The sequence below is a fragment of the Mastomys coucha genome, unplaced genomic scaffold (assembly GCF_008632895.1).
Source record: "Mastomys coucha isolate ucsf_1 unplaced genomic scaffold, UCSF_Mcou_1 pScaffold16, whole genome shotgun sequence".
NCBI classification, from domain to species: Eukaryota; Metazoa; Chordata; class Mammalia; order Rodentia; family Muridae; genus Mastomys; species Mastomys coucha.
The window spans coordinates 73,988,532-74,003,101 of record NW_022196898.1 but is presented as its reverse complement, the minus strand read 5'-3'; the positions used below and the strand labels follow the sequence as shown (position 1 = coordinate 74,003,101).

General features: G+C 39.2%; 1 long non-coding RNA gene across 1 annotated transcript; it reads right to left on the bottom strand.

Annotated features, from left to right (window-relative positions):
* Positions 1 to 4,105: 4,105 nt before the first annotated feature.
* Positions 4,106 to 6,799, bottom strand: LOC116094311. The gene is made up of 2 exons (XR_004120040.1): positions 6,680 to 6,799; positions 4,106 to 4,400 (listed from the first exon to the last, which is right to left on the bottom strand). It is a non-coding gene; the product is annotated as an uncharacterized LOC116094311 (long non-coding RNA).
* Between the last annotated feature and the right edge of the window lie 7,771 nt (positions 6,800 to 14,570).

Below are 14,570 nucleotides of genomic sequence, written 5' to 3'. Positions count from 1 at the left end.
GCATCAATGAGAGGAGAGGATCTTTGTCTTGTGAAGGCTCAATTCCCCTCGTTAGGGGAATGCCAAGGCATGGAGGCAGGAGTGGATGGGTAGGAAACACCATACTAGAAGCGGGGAGGGGATGGGATAGGGGGCTCCAGGGGGAAACCTGGTAATAGGAAAACATTTGAAATGTAAATAAAGAAAATATTTCATTAAGAAAAGAAAGACATACAAGTTAAAAAAAAAAACCCATCCTATCAAAGTTGGACATGGCAACCCAACAGAAGGAAAACAGTCCCAAGAACAGGCACAAGAGTCAGAGAGACCTATTTGCTCTCACAGTGAAGAGTGACATAAAAATACTAAGCTAATAGTTATAGTAAAAACACAGAAGGTCTTGTGTAAAGCCAGGAAGACCCTGTCATTGCTGCTTCAGTCTCTATGAGCTTGTATGCACCTTGCTTAGTTGACTCAGAGAATCTTGTTCTCCTGTAGTCCTCTACCCCCTCTGTCTCTTATAATCTCTGCTTCATGTTCCTTTGGATTCTCTGGGCTCTCAGGGGAGGGATTTGATGGAGGCCTCCCATTTAGTCTTTCTCTCCATGTAATATCTGGCTGTTTGTCTCTCCATCTGTCCTTATATGGGGCTGGAGGAAGCTTTTCTGACGTTAAGACATATCAGGAGAGACTGTGGAAAGCCGCTTGAGTCACACCCTGAGACAGCGCTGGGTTCCGCCATCCCGAGAGTGAGCAGTCTCGTTTGGTTAAGCTTGCTGCCCTTGGTTGCTTCCGCGTTTGGTGACCTATCCGCTTTTGCCACGTAGCCTATTGTGATTGGCTAAGCTTGGGAGTACTTAACGGCCGAGGGAGTTGCCCTTGGTGCGGAAGACTGTTGAAGGTTCCTGAATAAACTGCTAGAAGAAGAGCTCATGGGTGGCATCTTTCTTGCTGGTCGAGGCGGACACAATAGACACTGACCCATTAGTATAGTGAAATATCATTAGGAGGTCTTTACTGATACTATTTTGTTTAGACCAGTTGTATTTGGTTTTACTCTAGGTTTTTGGGCTATCTAGTCTCTAGTTCTTGGTTACCCAAGCAGTATAGGTTCCTTCTTGTGGAGTGGACCCTAAGTCAGATCAGACATTGGTTGGCTACTCCCACAAGTTCTGTGCCACCACTGCTCTCGGGTATTTTTCAAGCGGGACATATTGTAGGTCAGTTTTGTGACTTGAGTTGGTGTCCACGTTTCTTTATTGGTAGTTTTCAGTCTATCTTCGCAGACCATAGAGTCTAGGATGTAGGAGCGAAGGCTCCATGTAGGTGCCAGCTCAATTTCTCCATGTTTATTGAATTGCATGGGTGTTGTGTTCAGCAATGGGGCCCTGGTCTTCATTTGCAAAGAGCTACCCTTTGTCTTCGCACCAGCCTGGGTTATTTGGGGGTTTATATGGGATTCCCTTGACAAAAAATTCAACTGAATGCAACCCAGTCTCTCCACTGGAAGCTTTTCCTAGCTACAAGATATAGCCAGCTTAGAGTCCATACCTTCCATTATTAGGAGTCTACATTAATATTCCCTTCATAGATTCCAGGAAGTTTCACTGCATTGGGTTTCCATCTCCACCAATTCTAGCTGTCTCTTCCCTCTATCCTATCTCCCCCAACATCTGACTCCCATCCTCTTCTTCACCATCCAACACTCACTTCACCAATAAAATTTACTCTTTTTGCCCATCCACACGATATTCCTATGCTCCCTCCTAGACCCCTCTTCTTTACCAGAGGATTAGAAGCCCTGGTCTCCTACTCATGTCGGCTGCATCCCATAGAGTGATCTATTGGCTTGGGTCTACTGATCGCCTACAGCCTTTCTAGTGTATGTTCCAGTTTTCTGTCACTTCCTACCTCTTAGATGCTCCTCTGTGGCTAGGACTTCAACCTCAGAGCTTTGTACATCATCTTCTCAGGAATCTCCTGCAGGAGCCTGAAGTTGTTACACATTACACTCCATCTTATGTTTTCCTGTAAAATTGGAGCAAGTCTCCATGAATTCGTGACTGATTTTTGTATGGCTGAAAAGCTGACATCAATGATAGATGAACATCTCCAGTGTGAACTCTGCTACCTTTGGGCCGTGGCTATATTGGCGACATGAATTCGGGGTGGGTGAAGACTTTTGGATGGTCAGGCTAATTTCTGAGTTATCCTCAAAGCATCTCCCCTGTTGTGGTAATACAAAGAGCTTGGTTTCTTTGTGTTGGTATAGATCTTTTCAGAAACTGTGCCTTCCACAACCCCAACTTTACACTGACTTCTCTAACCAAACTACACATTTTATTCCTCTGCTTATAAAGCTTTCCACTTTTATTATAAGTGAGCCAGCCTTATAATAGTGAGCAAAGCATGCCATAGCTTGAAGGCCTTGGACTTTCTTCTACTGAATTAATTACCCACCTTCAAATTCAACCTTTCTTAAGTGTCTCAGGATCTACTTGGACATAATGCTCTTTGCCAGAATATAAGACAAAGGACCTGTAGTCCAGGTCCATAGAGTCATTGTTCTCATTTGTAATATCATGGACTTTACTTCACTGTCTGCATTTTATCAACATTCTGATCTTTTCTACTCTCACCAGAATCACCCATTACTCTGAGTTATACATAACCAAAACTTATATAACCCACATTTTCAAAGCTGTTTCAGAGGCTTCTGAACCAAATGGTCAGGTAGTCATAGCAATGACATTTTTCTGGTATCAATTTTCTGTTTTAGCCAGGTTTTGGATTCCTGCTAGAAAACAGAACACACGAACCCCTTGAGGGAAAGGGGATTTATTTGGAATTATAACTTCAGAAGGCTTGGTGCATAGTTCCTTGGTCTTATGCCTTTGGGCAGAACATTATATGGCTATAGGAGTGTGTGGCAAAAGAGGTTTTTTAAAGTCAAGAGACAGGATGGGGAGAGGGTAGGGAAAGAGGGATGGAGAGAGACAGACAGCAAGAAACAAACACACATACAGACATGGTAAAAGACAGAGAGAGAGGAAGAAAGTGAGAGAGAAAATTAGAGAGAAAGTGTGTGTGTGTGTGTGTGTGAGAGAGAGAGGGGGGGGGCAACTAGGGACTATGCATCTAAGCCAATGTCTTACTGCTGTGAAAAGACAGCATGACCTGAGCAACTCTTATAAAGGAAAGCATTTAGCATTTAATTGGTATTGTTTTACGTTTAGTGTGCAGTAGACATGGTGCTAGAGAAGGCTCCAAGAGTCCTAAATCTGGATTGGCAGGCAGGAGAGGGAGAGAGAGAGAGAGAGAGAGAGAGAGAGAGAGAGAGAGAGAGAGAGAGAGAGGCTGGCTTGGCCTGACTTTAGCATTAGAAACCTCAAATTCCATCCACAATGACACACTAACTCCAACAAAGCCACACCATATTAATCGTGCCACTTCTTGATGACCAAGCATTGGAATCTCTGAGCCTATGAGAGCCATTCCTCTTCAAACCACCACACTATGCATCCTTCTCAAAGGCTCAAAGGTGCACCTCTCAGGAACCTGCTTCCTCCATCTAGTCTTTACTCCTGAATCCTCAACTATGTTCTCTAGTCCTCCCACTAATGAGGAACAAACATTATGAATGAATGCAAAAGCAGAAGTGTTAAATGAGGATTGTCTATGTTTAAATCCTTCTGGTCCATCATTACTATGTGCAACTTTGGTCAGGTTATTGATCTCTGTCCTTCAAATTTGTATATTAAAAAAGTAGGGTTAACAATGCTATTTATTAATACTATATATAATTGTTGCAAGAATTAGTTAACAATAAAATGGAATGAATACACAGCAGTATATGTGCATAACCTATTTAAATGATAATATTTGAATTTACATATTTAAAACTATGAAATAAACATGTATGTATGTGAGAATTAATGCCCTAAATGTACATATATTCACACTGTATAAACATAATTGTGTAACAATTATATTTAATACTGTTTTAGTCATGCTATTGGGACATAATTGAAACCATTATTTTATATGTTTTCTTGTGTCTTATGGTATAATAAATTGAACATAGTATCTTGTTAGGTATTCAAACCATAATAATCTACACATTAAATGCCTAAAACAAATAATCATGCTGTTAGCATGACTGACATGGAATTTAATCTGTTCATCATTTTTGCTTTATAGCTGCTATTTCTTTTCTTGACTTTTCTTGTTTATCTAATTTATCTCACCAAAAAATTTTAGCCCCCAAAAGGAAGAGAAGTGAATTAAAAAAAAACAAAACAAGAGGATGTAAATTTTAAGATTTCTTAAGCTACTTCTTTCTTGAGGCTGTTCACATCATGTTTAGGCACTGAAATCAGAGCATGTTCTTAGGCAGTTTTGGTTAAGTGGAACTCTTCACACTAGGAATAAATGCAAAAACAGAAGTGTTAAATGCAACTTATATATATTTGCATTACATAAGGTTTGAAATGATAATATCCTAATATTAATTTTTAAAAATATAGTTTCCTCTGGAGATAAATGATACTTAACTTTATGGAGAAATTTCTTTATAGAAACTATGTAACTTAATTAGATTTATTTTTTATAATATGTTAGGCTAAGAAAGGTGTTAGATAATGAAAAAGTTAATATTAAAAACTGAATTCCTTGAAGAATAAATGAGCAGTTAGTTTTACTTTACAAATTATTTTGCTATACTGTGTTCTTTCCCAGGGGCTTCTTAGAGCTGAAACTCAAGCACCAAATAAGAATGAGAAGTAATAATATCACTTAATGAGGAATAAAATATTCATATTTAAATGTTCTTGGGACATAAATTAAATTATTATTTTATGTATTTTATGTGTCTTCTGTTTTAATACATTTTCTAAGTTTCAGAACATATTCAAGTTTTAATGCCCTGAAGCCACAACTATCAACAACTCTAGTGATTTCCTTTGACATTGAGACACGTAGTCAAATGAAAAGACTTGATGGAGATCCTCTCATGACAGTAACTTTAATTAATATTTATGTTTCAAACCAAACATTTTAGTTGATCCTGTGGGTTACAGAAAGAAGTAAAAAATCCTCCAAGGGGCTTTGCATTCCAAGAAAAGAAGTGAGAATTCAAAATATTATTTGGCATTTGGAAACAAAGCAGAAGTTGATTTCACAGTACAGGAGATCTTAATTACTGATGAATTTTATACATGGATGTTCCATAGGAAGTGATATAGGAAAAATGATTAGATAGAGAAGATGGGGTCTGAATCTAGAAAGATGCTGTGAATGGATGAAGAGTGGCTAAGGGAATGCGCAAATCCAATTTAGGGTCCAACCTTCCTGGTAAAAAGTAGGAAAAAAAACCCTGATCAGTTTTGTAGTCTAGTAGATAGACAGTGGATGTTCCTTGAACATCAACTTTCTTTCAGATATTCTTTTAAATGTATCATTAAACACTTCACACATGAAACAATAAAAAGGTACAAGCAAGCACACATGCAGACACATGTACTCTGTTTAGACTTTTAGGGGCTAATAATGCAATATATTATTATTGTAGGAATAGTGGTGAATGCCTGTAAGCCTATATAATCTCAGCAATTGGAAGAATGAGGCAGGAGGATTGCCTTAATCTAGAGACTAGCCTGTACTACATAGTGAGTTTTAGGCTAGTTATGTTTGCGTAGCAAGACAGTGTTTAAAAAGAAAAAGAAAAGCCAGCATCCAATAGCTTTCATCTCTTCTCGCAGTTCTAGAGTTTCTGGAAGTCAGTCCCAGAGTCACTGAGAAGATTGACTTGTAGATAACCTCAGGGGGTGATATCAGCTGATGTTATGCCAGGCTTAGTTCTATATGAGATCCTGCAGATTTCAATGGCCTCTGTGAGCTTTGCCATCTTTTAGAAATTATTTCTCTCCAGTGTGTATTAGTTTTGATTAAACTAGGCTATAGACTTTTAAAACAGCAAGGACTTATTCCATATCAGGGCTGGATTCATTGAGCGAAGTGAAAACTAATTTAGGCATTCACTGTATATGCATTTGCTATGAATGTGTGAGGCAGAGGTTTCATATTTTATTTATAATTTGTTATGATGAAAGGCCTGATTCAAAATATAAATATAGCTACAGAAACATTGTTCACAAGTGATATCTGATTTCTTATGACATTTCGTTTCTATGAAAGAGTACTGGTGTCATTTAGAAAATGTTATATGTATTTTTAGAACCAAACTCAGCCACTTAATTTCCTGGTCAACTTTTGTTATAATTTATATCATTCTTGACTGTATAGACTCCCTCTGAGGTAAGACGAAATTAGAAAAAATTGAATTTACATGCCCCTTTCTCCCCAAAGTCCTATCCATGTGTGCCTAACTAACTTAAAATCCTATATCTGAACGACTTATTCCTTGATCTTCTGTTTATTATCTAGTGCTCTATCAATCTAGAACTTCTCTTATCTTAATTTTTGAAACATTAATTTTAGCACACAAAAGCAGCATCTATATGTGAATGATTTATATCCAATGAAAATCATGAGACTTCTTTGTCTCTGAAACCTTTCACATGTCAGTCCTGAATTATCCCCTATTAGACTTTACATTGCTATGGGGAAAACAGCTGATACAGCCAAATGAAGAAAGGAGGGCATTGCTTTTTGTTGAGGTTCAGAGTTCTTAGTTTACTACCTTTGAGAAGCTGTGCCATGTGAAACAGCTCACATGATTGCCACGGACACCTGCGTGATGGCGGTATTTGAGGCGAAAACTTCAAGGAAAGTCAGCCTCCTGCCTCCGCATTGTTGCCTGGCACCCCAAACTCAGAGGTGGCCCACCAGTTCAGAGGAGATAGCTGCTGCTTTAGACCCAGTATGTTTCAGATAGCCTCAGAGGTACCTCAACTGTTGAGCTGCCAGATTTTTCATTTCTCTTTTACAATCATTGTAAAAGCCTCATGTTATTTTAAAAGAAATACACTCAGATTTTACACCACCCGTGTGTGTAATCTGATTGTCAGAGCCTTATCCCGTGTCCACCTGGCCAGAATCCCGTGTCCCGCGGAACAAGGGGCCCCCGCGAGAAACCCCGGTCCGTGGCACATGATAGCTGTGATGTCACAGTGGGGACACCTAGCTCTAGGGAACCAAAGCCAGGGATAGGTCTTCAGTGACCCACTTCCTTTACTCAGCCACGTCCACTTCACTCCCCCTCTACATCTTCTGTTCAGATTTTGACTCATCACTGGGACCCACTGGTCCTGGGCTAGAGCCTCCATGTAGCTGTCTAGGGAAGGAATCACAGAAGATATTTTTTCGATTGTCTTTGCTGTTTCTCCATACAGTCAAACATATCAGCTTTTCTTTATAAATACTTTTAGCACACTTGTTTTCTATTTTAAACAACAAAATGTTATAATTTGGCATCAGCTCATTCTTTGGGGACATGCCCAGTACTCTAGCAATTATGCAATATTTATCTCCTAGTATTTGCCAAGGAAGAATGACCTGGCCTTTTCTATGTAATGCTTTTGTTTTTTAAAAATTGGAATGGATCAGATTAGGAAAAAAGAAAGAACAAAGGTTCTGTTAGATCTGTGCTCTTGGACTGGAGAGATGGTTCAGCCCTTAAACACTAGGCTTACAACCAAACTATAAGATCTGTGCTCGTAAGGTAGCCAGATCCTACAAGTTTTTAGGCAACGCCACTAATTTGAGAAAGAGTGTTTTCCTCCTACTTTGACTTTGTCAACCTTTCTTTCTAAAGTCCACATGAGCAAAGAGGCCAACTCTCTCCAGGTTATGGCTTGAATAAAGTAAGCAGTGGAAACAAGCAAGTCAAGAGTTCTCATCCAAAGGAAATGAAACTCCTTAATGTTAAAATTGACCTTGTGCAATAAACAAATATGACAGAAGACCTGCTGGATATGTTTATTGAACAAACACATCCTTTTACTCTACTGAGGCAGGTGTCTGACTGAAAACTACATCAGTCATTCATCCACTCCTGAAACAGCTAGTGAGTGGCTGTGGTTTGAAGCTCTGTAGCTGTTAGGATCAGGAAGGACAAAAATTACACTACGGACACACAGCAGAGAAAGGGAGAGGGAGGGAGAGGGCAAGGGGCAGGCAGGAAATAATTTCCACATATAAAGTCTGAGAAACATTAGAAAAATGAGATGAGTATGTCAATTCATTTTAATGTTTTAAAATTGAAAAATACCTGACTCTAACACAGACGAGAAGATGGAAATGAGCCACTGTGTGAGTGAGCCAAATCTCAGGATAGTATTCTGGGATTCAGGTCAACATATAATATGTCAGATTAAAAAGGTAATTACTTTTTTTTGAAGCAAATTAGACAAAAAATATTTGTTTGTTAGCAATATTATATACATTAAGAGTCTCCAAGAAAGAGGTTGGTTATTCCCATGTAAGGCATTTGATCTAGTATGGTACCAGCAGGCACATACTATAAATTTCAGGGTTCATAACTGGGTAAGAATTATTGATCGCTTTCCCCTTAGGTGTCTTGTCTATCACCTTTTTAGCATTATGAAAGCTAGCCAGTAGAGATGAAGAGTTCAGGTTAGTATCAGCTTGATATCTCTGTTCTATAATGCAAGCACATGATATCTTCAGCAGCAGAGTTTTGCTACCAAGTTCTGGAGGGTAACCAATAGCATTAACTGAGGGTCTATAGAAGCTGGCCAATAACTCCAAAAGAGGTAACCCATACCTCACATTGAGCTTTTTATTTTTAAGCTCTGTCTAGACAGGCACTGTTGCCCACTTTTCTCAGTAGGCAAGCATACCTTTCCGTTTCTTCTCTCTAACGTCTTGTCTCAGTATGCTTTCTGTAACACATTGGGCTTGGTTACTGGATCCCCAAAGCTCTTCTGCCTGTCAAGTGGTCCTCATCTGCCTGCTTTATTCAACAGCATGGCATTATTCCTCTCTCTTCTCCATTTACCTCTTCTTGGCAGCTGTTGATGTTTACTGCTTGCCTGCCTCATGGTTTTTCTTTTAGAGTCTAATACAATGGTCCTTAAGCATTCATTTTGGTCTGCTCCTACATTCTTTTATTAGTGAGACTAAGCCACCTAAGTGGAGAATCTCAATTTTTTTCCATTATCATTTTAGCCCATCTATACAGAGAAACCTTCTTCAAGCATGTGGGTTCCCTACCTATTGTTAAAGTTAAAAATAAATTGTATAATTAATATTAATTTTTTTACTTGATTTTATCTTAGTAAAAATGGTCATTGTGGGAGTTCACCCCTGGACACATATGACTTTTGTTGATTTGAAGAGAAAAATCTCTTTCTTTTGTCCTTAAATCCTTTGATTTTTCAGGAAAGTAGGCTCTGTTGAAATTATAGAAATCAAGTATGCAAATGAAACATTTTTGTCCCACTTGTCTAAACAGATAACTGGGCCAAGGTGAAGCTTAGCAGGTTACAAACAATTGTTATAATGTGGAACAGCCACATTACAAAAAGCTAGTGAGACAGGCTGCCTTATCTTTAAGATTGAACTTTTCTTAGCAATTGTGGATGAAACTGAAAACTATGACATCAATTCTATATACTTTAGCTACTGCTGCTGGCCATTCAGTTTGCCAGGTCTCTCAAGCAAACAGTAGATTTCTCTGTTATCAGTATACAGTTCAGGGTGGAAGTTCCTCAAAGAACTAAAAATAGAACTGTCATGTGACCCAGTTACATCAGCCTCTGTATGTACCAGGCCTCAGGTTAACATCCACAGATACTCGCACATCATGTTTATTGCTTCATTATTCGTAATAGTCAGAAAATATGGAAATAGCCTAGAAAAAATGGATAGGGAATGCACACAATGGGATTTTATTTAACTATTAAAAATCACACTGTGATATAAATGGATGATATTGGAAATCGTTGTTAATCAAAATAAGATGGTCTGAGAAAAGTAAACACTATGCTTTTCCTTATGTGTTGATCCTATGTTGAAGAGTAACATATATGTTTGTAGGTATGTGGGGTGTGTGTATGTGTGTGTGTAAATCAGAACAGGAATCCTTCAGAGACACAGAGAGAGAGAAAGAGGAAGAGAGAGAGAGGGAGGGGGTTGTGGACGGAGGGGGAGGGGGAGAAGGAAAGGGAGAGGAAGAGGGAGGGGAGGGAGAGAGCAAGAGGGATAGGGAAAGGTAGTGGGAGAGGGAGAGAGAGGAAGAGAGAACTAAAGGAAGGAAAGAAAGGAGAGATAATGGAATTCCTACATCATGAAAACAGAGGGGAAGACTGTGGGGAAGGAAAGGTACAGCCCAGTGAAGGGAACAAAGGCCCAGGAGAGGGCACTGATGTCGGGAGAGTGAGTCACAGCACAGTATAACAACCTCACGTATGAAAATGCCGCAATGATGCCTGCTACTCCGCATGCTAACTTTGAAAAATTAATCGAGAAAACATATTCACATACTTTGTATTATCCATCCCTCATCTCTTAGAGAGCCTCTAATCACATGAAGAGTGTCAGTCACCTGTCTAGAAAGAAAAAAGTCCATGAAAAGAAAAATCTCAGACGATGAGAATTTATAAGAAGAACAAGAAAGGACCAGCCGAAACGTTGTTGTGGGTGATGGATTTGAGGGGGCAGCCCAGTTTGCATCCTTCAGTGCCCACGTCGCTGTTTCAGATGATATTGCCTGGACAGACCAGAGACTATCCTTTCCCTGTTGACAGCTATCCATCCAGATGGCAGACGTGTGTCATTTTCTTGTGGAGAACTAGAGTGCTTTACCATGCAGTACCAGGTAGCAGAAACACTGTGTGAAGCAGATGTGGTTTAGGAGGGCCTTCTGAGTGTGAGAGGCTGCGAGCATGTTTATCATTTTCCCTTCTTCTACTCGTTTCTAAAATATGACAAGAACAAAGGAGGAGAAAGACCTGAATGTTAAGGATGACAGAGAAGAAAGATGGCCTGGTCTTTGCTGATATCTTACAAAATAATCTATGCTTTCTTCTGCCTACCTGCAGTTCTTCTAATGAAACTTATTCTTTGTTTGTTTGTCATGTTAAAATTGTCTGTGAAGGATGTTTCATTTCCCAGCTGAAAATAATTCAGGGCAAGGCGCAGGATTTTTAAATGCTTGTCAAATTTTCAGAAAAGGTAAAAAAGCCATAATTGCATGTAGCAGAATCAGGTTTCAATGTTAAGGTTACTAATAATGAAGAAACCACTGTCTCTATTTTTACATATAGTCCATGCTTTTATACATATCACAAATGAAACAAATAAATAAAATTGAGGTACTACATCATGTGTTCCAATTTTGCCCCTATTGGTGCTATTTAGGGAGTCATTTAATGAGCCTCTCTTCACCTATAAACTAGGGTTGGTTAAACAGTTTATCTGCCTTGTTCTCTTTTTGGGAAGTATGAAGCAAGTTATGGTGGTTTGAATGAGAATGGCCATCATAGACACTTATGTTTGAATGCATGGTCTCTAGTTACTGGAACTGTTTCAGAAGGATTAGGAGATGAGGCCTTGTTGGAGAAAGTGTGTCAATTGGGATGGGCTTTTAGACTTTAAAAACTCATGCCAGGCCCAGTTTCTCTCCACCCTTCCTTTCCCCTCCTCTCCCCTCCCTTCCCTCCCTCCCTCCTTCCCTCTTTCCCTCCCTCCCTCCCTCCCTCCCTCTCTCCCTCCCTCCCTCCTTCCCTCCCTCCCTCCCTCTCTTTTTACAACTTAAGGATCAAATGTAAGCTCTCAGCTATTGCTCTAGCATCATGCATTCCTGCCTGCTCCTATAATCCTCACCATGATGTTCATGGACTCACTCTCTGAAACTGAAGTCAAGCCCCCCTCCCATTAAATGTTTTATTTCTTAAGTTTCCTTGGCCACTGTGTCTCCTCATAGCAATAGAACATAAACTAGGACACAAGTGTTCACACGAAGAAAGATCTTAATAAATTTTAACTATAAGTACCTCTCTGGATATTAAAATTTGATTCTCATTTTCATTTCTGTACTTTATATTCCTTCTATTTCTTAGAACACCAAGTTACTTTTATATCCAGTAAACAAAACACAGCAGATTAATCTTGAAGAAAACTTTTGGATAACACAAACAGAGAACAGAAGTCTAAAATAAGTATAAAATTTCACAGAACAGTCTGATTTTCAAACTATTTTGTGGCTTAGAAATGGTGTCTGTCAGGATAATTCAGCCCACTTTCTAACACATTCCATCAGTGTCCTTTGAAACCTTGGCAAATATTCAGCAAAAAAATGGACTTTCATAATAAAATGGATCTTATTTTATGGTTGGCTACATACCCCTGATCATTCTTGGGCATCTTAAGCTGGTCCTGTGCATGCTGGTGAAGGCAGCAGCATTTTTTTATTTGGCCATTGAGGAAACATCCAGTTGAACTTGGAGATTCTACTGAGCATATGGCAGAGAAGTGGGAGCTGACATTTATCCTCACTGGTCTCAGATTGATGTATTCATGGAACCTTAATATTTCTTAAAATAAAGTACAGAAACAGCACAAAGAACTTGACTATTTTTGACTGCTAGTTGATCCTGCTGTTGATGGAAATCTGGCAATGATAACAAGCAATACAGACTAACGGCTTCAGAATCCAGGAATTGGAGCCTTTTCACTCCCCACAGGTGGCTGTTAAGGTCCAGGGCAGCTACTGACTAGCTGCCTATGGTGATAAGCTCCCACCATCTTCTTCCTATGTATAAAGTTAGCTTTACTGTTAACCTTCTCTTTGTGTTTCGTTCAGCATAGCTCTTCTTTCAGAAACCATTCCGATGAAGTATCATAGTGTGGATGTTTTGACCAGATAATATGTATATCTAAGAAAATCATGCAAAGTTGATTTGTTGAAATGAGGAAAAGAAAATAAACACGAGAGCCGTAGCTTGCTTGCCAAGAGCTTCTATGTGCTTGTTGGAATTGAGTCATGATTTTGACTCTGTGTTCTCTATTAACTACTAAGTGTTAAAGAAAATGGATCACACAATTCAGGGGATCACTAAGCTAAATGTGACCTGGTCAATAGGCACAAAACCAATATAAAGTAACAAGTTGAAGGAGCTATATCGTGAGCGTCTCCTCCATAGCAAATACATTAATGCTTTACCGAGGGCAATTTCTTATTTCATCGCAAAGGAGAGCCCTGAAAGGCCTTGTGTGTAGGAGCAGACCCACAGTACATTTAAACAGAAATTTGCTGATGGTCTGAATGAAGCCAAGGACTCTAAATTTCCTAGAGAAGCTTGGAATGACTGCAATCCTCTCAGGAAATTCCCACCCAATTACAAAATGTTCAGTGAAATTGTTTTAAGAATTGTTTTATGTATATATATATATATATATTATATATATATATATTATTGGTTATTTTATTTATTTACATTTCAAATGTTATCCCCCTTCCCAGTTTCCCCTCTGCAAACCTCCCTATCCTATACCTCCTGATTTTATGAGAAAGCTCCCCCAAACCCTCCACCCACTTCTTCCTCACTGCCCAAGCATTCTCCTATATTGGGGCATCAAGCCTCCACAGGACCAAGGGTCTCCCCTCTCATTGATGCCAGATAAAGCCATTCTCTGCTACATATGTAGCTGGAGCCATGGGTCCTTCTATGTGTACTCTTTGGTTGATGGTTTAGTCCTTGGGAGCTCTGAGGGGGTCTAGTTGGTTGATATTGTTATGGGGCCACTCACCCATCTCAAACATATTAACCCAGAATTGTTCCTGTCTACAAGAAATGCAGGGACAAAGACTGGAGCAGATACTAAAGGAAGGGGCATTCAGAGACCACCCTACCTAGGGATCCATCCCATCTGCAGACATGAAACTCCAGACAATATTGCTGATGTCAAGTAGCGTTTGCTGACAGAAGGGTGGTATGGCTGTCCCCTAAGAGGCTTTGCCAGAGCCTAACTAATACAGATGCAGATGCTCGAAGCCAACCATCAGACTGAGCAGAGGGACTCCAATGGAGGAGTTAGGGGAAGGATTGATGTTTTAAGAACTGTATCACAATCACATGTGGGCAATTACATTTCCAATCAGTGTCAACAGAGCTGGCAAGGAACATCGGTATACTTTTGTAGGAGATGACTTTCAGAATCACGGTGGGGAAGCAGGAGCTAGTTTGTATCTTCATGTAGACAGACCAAGGGACCATCTATGGGCAGGACAGGAATTCTCTGGAGAAAAACCAAAATAATACACAGAGAGGAAAACATTGGCGAGTCTGAACAAAACACTAAAAATAAGCAGAAATATTTTTTAAATAAAAGAGAACTCACCCTAAAGGGAAAATATTAATTTAAAAGTGTGGGAAGATCAACAAAGTGGAAATAAACATACACATGATAAGAAGCTATAGTTCTGAAAGGAAAAATGTTACAAATAAGATTATAAAGACCTACAGCGTTTTTCAAATGTTTGAACAATGTTAAATCATTTTTATTAAAATACAAAGATAGTATTTAAGTTAAGAATAACTATGGTAGGCATTTATTTGACAAAAAATAAAAGTAAAACATTAAAATGAAAGTAATAATTAAGAATA